The sequence below is a fragment of the Dioscorea cayenensis genome, chromosome 9 (genome assembly GCF_009730915.1).
Source record: "Dioscorea cayenensis subsp. rotundata cultivar TDr96_F1 chromosome 9, TDr96_F1_v2_PseudoChromosome.rev07_lg8_w22 25.fasta, whole genome shotgun sequence".
NCBI classification, from domain to species: Eukaryota; Viridiplantae; Streptophyta; class Magnoliopsida; order Dioscoreales; family Dioscoreaceae; genus Dioscorea; species Dioscorea cayenensis.
The window spans coordinates 17,367,034-17,374,232 of NC_052479.1; positions in this window are offsets into that span (position 1 = coordinate 17,367,034).

Consider the following 7,199-nt stretch of genomic DNA (forward strand, 5'->3'; position numbering starts at 1 on the left):
TACCAGGAGCGCTACACATGTTTATCACATCGCTGTTTTGGCAAATGTCAGGAAATTGATTGGGATGTTCTCCGAGATGTTGGACTCGAGGAGGAGGTTTAAAGACTGATAAGTGTCTAGGCATGGTGACAGTTATTCCATATCACTGACAACACCTACGAATAGCTGTCGCTCGAGGTGTTAGCTACTTTTGCTCTATCCCACGGCTCTATTGCCTTCCATCAAGCTGTTCACATTCAGATTAAGGTCTTTGGCGTGCTACAGTGGATAAGCCTCAAGGAGTTATAAGTCTGGCTGGGACTATATGATACTGAGTTAACCTAAACTTCTGCATATGATGAGTTACTGACCTCTTGGGCGGCTAGGGAATCGGTGGAGGAGGCCTGGCCATGACTGATTGTTATACCGATTTATGACTCTCATTAGACTAAGGGCACCACATTCCATTCTCTGGAGCTTTGGTACATTTATTACGTGCTCAGTCACACTCACACTTGACATGGTGACTATACCGGGGTTGTCAGTTGTCGCGATTTTGATTTCTTACTGAACATGGTTGATGGGTTCGCCTCCATCTAGGTTATGAGATGGCTGTTTCTATTGCATATCTGGGAACCAGCCCCCTTATTTGAGCCCTGTTTGTCAACCAATACATCACTCATGTCATCATGATTATGGGCCTACTTCAGGGGGCTGATCAGATAAGGATTGTAGAAGACTTTACAGCGATGTACTTGGAAATCCTTAAGTCGATAGGGATGCTGCAATGGGTTCATACCACTAGGAGGTTTGAGTACAGGGTCAGGCAGTCCACTACTTCGACAATTGATTTTGGTGTATCCCCACTAGATGATGATGCGCCTACCCCACCACCACCTGCTTCCGCCTCACGTCCGAGATCCCGGTCACCACCTCGTGCCCTTATACCATAATACTTGTTCTTTGGCAGCATTCTGGTGGTTGTAGAGGAGTGTCACTCTAATCTTTGAGCATTTAGATGTGAGGCTATCCCTGTAGTGACCCATTTGTCATATCGGGGTCGACACTTATGATCTGAGGGAGTCTCAGGACGATTCTACCTCCTCGGTTAGCGATTTAGAGGCCAAGAGTGCACTGTTTTGACCACATCTGCGCAGCCGCTGTCTTTACTTATCTTTCTTTACTTTACTTATATTTCCTTTTATTGTTTCTCTTATTTCTCTTGTTGTCAGTTAGCAAGGGGAGTTCCCTGCTACATGTTGGTTTATTTATCTTTATTTTGTGGTGGTTGTTATTCTTTTCAGTGTTTCTTAATTTATATTATAATATTTCTGGAGCCTTACTTGTGTCCTCCACTACTTTCAAGGATTGTGTGATTGCTTGGAGTGGGAAACATATTGAGAGCAACAACACCGCTATGATTTCTTGTATGGATGAGTGCCTTGCTAATTATGATCTATGATTATTTTGTTGGAAATTCTTAAACTTAGGGGGACACGAGCGTGTTAGGGACTTATTTGGAGCAACTTGTAGACTCACTTTTATTCTAATGACCTAAGACTTCATCACATTACCCTAATTTTTGGAGCGACTTACTTTAGGGTGGAAACCTTTCACTGAAAAACCACATTGCATTAATTTAGTGTTAAAATTAAAAAAACTAGAAGTTGGATTTCTATTTGGGATGCCCTACCAGTCTAATTTTTAAAAAATTTTGAGTTTTTAAAATATGGTAAAAAGAGCTATTACTCTAAAGGAGTGAAAGCTACTCTTGAGCAGTCAAATTTTGGGCATTATAAGTGTATATTTGATGGCTTACCATAAGAGAAGACTACCCCTAGGGTGTATGAAGCTACTACCTATTGTTCTAAGTGAAACAAAAGTTAATTAGTGATAAGTTGAAGCCTAGAGACTTTGGGGCACTCATTGTGGGCGTTCCGATGAAAATCTCGGCCTAAAGCCAGTTTCCTCTAAATAAGGACAACACGATATAGAAGCTCTTTGCATGACTGTGCACAGGCTAGACACGGGCATGACATGATCGTGTCTCTTCTTGTAAATATTCCAGGTCCATTTCACTTAGAACCATCATTGAGGACACGGTCATAGAACGATCGTGCATGGACCGTGTCAAGCCTGAAAAGTCCCATATTACTCCAGAATGCTAGGGTCTCGGGATCATTTTTATTCGGAGATTCTTTTCTCCAGCGGGAGGACTTGTATGAGATCGAAGATCTTTCTTCATAACACCATCTACAGAGATCATGGATGAATTAGAGGTACAAGAGAAGTGGGGTTGGTAGCAAGGAAGACCATCTTGTGTAGAAAGGGGAGAATCATGTACTCTTTCTTGAGATTTTCATTTATTTCTTCCTTGTTGTACTCATCCCTGACGGGCTAACCGTCCAAGGTGCCCCAGGGTGTTGAAATACAATGTTTTGTATGCTTTGACTAATTGTTTTTAGTGTCTACAGAGTTCTTTAGATTCTAGTGCTAAATCTCGTGTTGCATAACTTGATGTGTTATGTGCACACATGCTTTGGTAAAACTTGGTGTATGGATGACCATAGTTGTAATTGATACTTGTGATTGTAAAAGTTGCTGTGTTTGAGATGCACGGTTACCCTATCAGACTTTGGTATATTTGAGAACTATAGATGCAACATCGCTTTTGAGCACACACTTGAACCTTAGGATGTACCTGGTAGGCACCAAAGATAATTCAGCATGCTATGACTTGTAGAGATCACCTTGGGGCATTGCTCTCTTATTGTCAAATACTCAACCCTAGTCGGCCCGTTCTTCCCATTCATTCTTTTCAATTCTTGGGTTGTTCTTGTTTATAACCAACTCAATCTTTCATTCACTAGAGATCAGAGGAAAACTGAGTACTTTTAGTTCAAGTCTCTGTGATTCGACAACCCTACCCCTCATAGAGTACAAATTTACTACTTGCTTGAGACCCATACAATTGGTGAGAGTGCATCAAAATCAAAACGCTAATTGTATGTTTTCCTTTTTGAATGTCTCCTATCTATTAATCAAAACACTAATCCCATGTTTTCTTTTTCTAATGTGTCATATTTTTTATTTTGAATTAAAACCCTAATCCTTTGTTATCTTTTCTAAATGTCTCATTTTTTTAATCAAATTCGAATACTTTCTTTTGTTTTTGCAATATCTACTATTTCTGAATCAAAACCCTAATCATATGAGGATTTAGGTTTTTGTTTGCAAAAATAAAACATAGGATTTAGTAATGTCTCATATTTTTTTAAATCAAAAACCTTAATCCTTTGTTTTTCTTTTTCATAATGCCTTCTATTTTTTTAATGAAAACATAATTCTTATGATTTTTAATTGGAAATGAACCTTATTTTTTTCAATCAAAAAAACATAATCCTTTCTTTTTTCAACTCTGGTGAAATTCTATCGTGTGCGATCATACTACACTAAAAGCACTCGGATCCAATCAAAAACTTTGTAGTTAAGCGAGCTTGGGCGATAATAGTACTAGGGTGCGTGACCAACTCCAAAGTCTTCGTATTGCACCCCTCCCCCTTTTTTTTGTTACATGGTTTATTTTTTTATGATTTTTATTAATTAAAAAAAATATAACAATTATAATAAAAGAATGAAAAGACTAACATATTTTTGGAATTCCTACTAGATTTGATTCGAAACACTAATCTTTTTGTTTTTATTTTTTTAGAATGTCTACTATTTTTTTAATCGAAACCCTATTCCTATGTTTTTATGTATCTTATTTTTTTCATTCAAAACCTTAATCCTATGTTTTCACATAGCTACATCTCCTTTTTTTCAATCAAAACCCTAATCGTATGTTTTCTCTTTGAAATGTCTCATATCTTCAATCAAAACTTTAATGCTATTTTTTTCTTCTTTGAATGTCTACTATTTTTTTAAATCAAAAACAAAAATCCTATGTTTTTCTTATCATAATGTCTCCCATTTTTTTAAATCAAAAACCCTAATCCTGTGTTTTTCTTATTGTAATGTCTCTTCTTTTTTTAATCAAAAATCCTAATCCTATATTTTCTATTTTATAATCAAAATCCTATTTTTATAATCCTATGGTTTTGAATGTCTCCTATTTTTATAATCAAAAATCCTAATTCTTTGTTTTTCTATTTTTGAACGTTTCTTATTTTTTTGAATAAAAGGCCTAATCCAGTGTTATCTTTTTGGAAATATCACCCATTTTTTTGGTTTTTTTAATCAAAAACCTTAATCCTATGTTTTTATAATGGTAATGTCTCCCATTTTTTTCTATCAAAAACTCTAATCCTATGATTTATTTTTGAAATGTCTTATATTTTTTTCAATCAAAACCATAATCTTATGTTTTTCTTTTTGGAATGTAATTAAAACCCTAATCCTATGTTTTTCTTATAGTAATATCTCATATTTTGCAATTAAAACGCTAACCCCATGTTTTCTTTTCATAATGCTTACTATATTTGGAAAAAAACATAATCCTATGTTTTCTATTCGGAATGTCTCCTATTTTGTTAACAATACCCGAATCCTATTTTTAAATGTCTCATATTTTTTTATCAATACCTTAGTCCTATGTTCTTTTTAATGGCTCTTATTTTTTATTTAAAACCCTAATCTTATATTTTCTTTTGGGAATGTCTGCTATTTTTTATGTAAAACCCTAATCATTTGTTTTATTTTCATAATCTCTCATATTTTTTAATCAAAAAGACTAATAATATGATTTTTTTTTCGAATGCCGACTGTGTTTGAATCCAAACCCTAATCCTTTTTTTTCTTTTCTGAATTTATACTATTTTTTGAATAAAAAATCTAATCCAATGTTTTATATTAGTAATGTTTTTTATTTTTTATTCAGAAACCTAATCCTACGTTTTTTTTGTTGTAATGTCTACTATTTTTCTATCAAACCACTAAACCTATATATTCCTTTCGTAATGCCTACTATATTTGAATCAAAAGCTTAATCCTATGTTTCTTTATAGTAATGTCTCCCTATTTTTTTCTATCAAAACCCTAATCCTATGTTTTTGTGTTTTTGGAATGCCTACTATATTTGAATTAAAACCCTAATCCTATGTTATCTTTTTGGGAATGTCTCTTATATTTGAATCAAAACCCTAATCCTATGTTTTCCATAGTAATGTCCTATTTTCAATCAAAACCCTAATCATATGTTTTCTTATGGCAATGTTTTATATTTTTCAATCGAAACCCTAATCATAAGTTTCTTGTAGTAATGTCTCCTACTTTTTAATCAAAACCCTAAGACTATGTTTTTCTTCTTGGAATACTTACTATATTTGTATCAAAATCCTAATCCTATGTTTTTGTTTTGGAATGTCTCCTATCTTTCTTTTTTGAATGTCTCCCATTTTTGAATTAGTATCCTAATGCTTTCTCTTTTTTGTTATAGTAATGTCTTTTATTTTTCACTCAAAACCCTAACCCTATGTTTTCTTGTAATAATGTCTCCTATTTTTCATTTAAAATGCAAATCTTATGTTTTCTTATATCAATGTCTCTTATTTCTCACTCAAAAACCTAATTCTATATTTTATTATAATAATGTCTCTTATTTTTCAATCAAAATCCTAATCTTATTTTTTCTTTTTGGAATACCTACTATATTTGAATCAAAACATTAATCCTATGTTTTCTTTTCGTAATGTCTCCTATTTTTCATTCAAAACCCTAGTCATATGTTTCCTTCTAGGAATGTCTCCTATGTTTTCATTTCCGAATGCCTACTATAATTCAATCAAAATAATAATCTTATGGAATGTCTATTATTTGTAAATCAAATCCCAGGTCCTATGTTTTCTTATAGTAATGTCTCCTATTTTTAAATCGAAATCCTATGTTTTCTTCTTGGAATGGCTACTATATTTGAATCAAAACTGTAATCCTATGTTTTTTACTTTTCGGAATGTCTACAATTTTGCAAACAAAACCAAAATCATATATTTTCTTTTCTTAACACATCCTATTATTGGTTTTGAATCAAAACCCTAACCTATGTTTTGTTTTTGGAATGTCAATTATTTTTAATGTTTGCTATTCATTAGGACACATTCCCTTATTATTTCTATAATGTCTCATTATGCCTCATATTTTTTTAATCCAAACGCTAATCCTATGTATTTTTGAATATCCATGATTTTTTAATCAAAAACATATAATTAGGTTTTGATTTAAAAATATGAAACATTTAGAAAAGAAAATATACGATTATAGTTTTGATTGAAAAATAAGAAACATTACTATAAGAAAACATAGGATTTGATTAAAAATGGAAAATTAAGGGACATTTCCAAATGAAAACCTAGGATTGGGGTTTTGATTAAGAAATACCAGAGATTTCTAAAACAGAAAACATAAGATTATTGTTTTGATTGAAAATAGGAGCCATTCCGAAAAGTAAATATAGAATTAGGGTTTTGATTGAAAAATATGAGAGATTACGAAAAGAAAACATGTGATTATTGTTTTTATTCAAAACTAGTAGACATTTCCAATATTCAAAGATAGGATTATGGATTCGATTGAAAAATATGATATATTACTATATGAAAACAAAGGTTTAAATGTTTCATTTAAAAAATAGCAGACATTCTAAAAAGAAAATAAAGGATTAGGTTTTTGATTGAGAAATAGGGGACATTTTTAAAAGAAGAACATAGGATTACGGTTTTGATTCAAAAATAGCAGACATTTTGAAAAGAAAACATATGATTATTGTTTGATTGAAAAATATGAGGCATTTTGAAAGAAAATATAGGATTAGGGTTTTGATTGAAGAATAGGAGTCATTACTAAAAAGATTAGGGTTTTCATTAAAAACCAATAAATAGGGGACATTTCAAAAAGAAAAAAACATAGGATCATGGTTTGATTCAAAAATAGTAGATATTCTGAAAAGTAGACTTAGGATTAGGGTTTTGATTGAAAAATAAGACGCATTCCGAAAATAAAACATAGGATTAGGGGTTTGATTAAAAATTAACTGACATTCCTAAAACAAAAGAATAGATTATGGTTATGGTTAAAAAAAATGATACCTTATGAAAAGAAAACCAAGTATAGGGTTTTGACTCAAAACTAAAAAATCAGACACATTCTAAAAAGAAAACATAGGATTAGGGTTTTGATTCAAAACTTTAAAATAGGACATATTTTTAAAAAGAAAAGTAGGATTC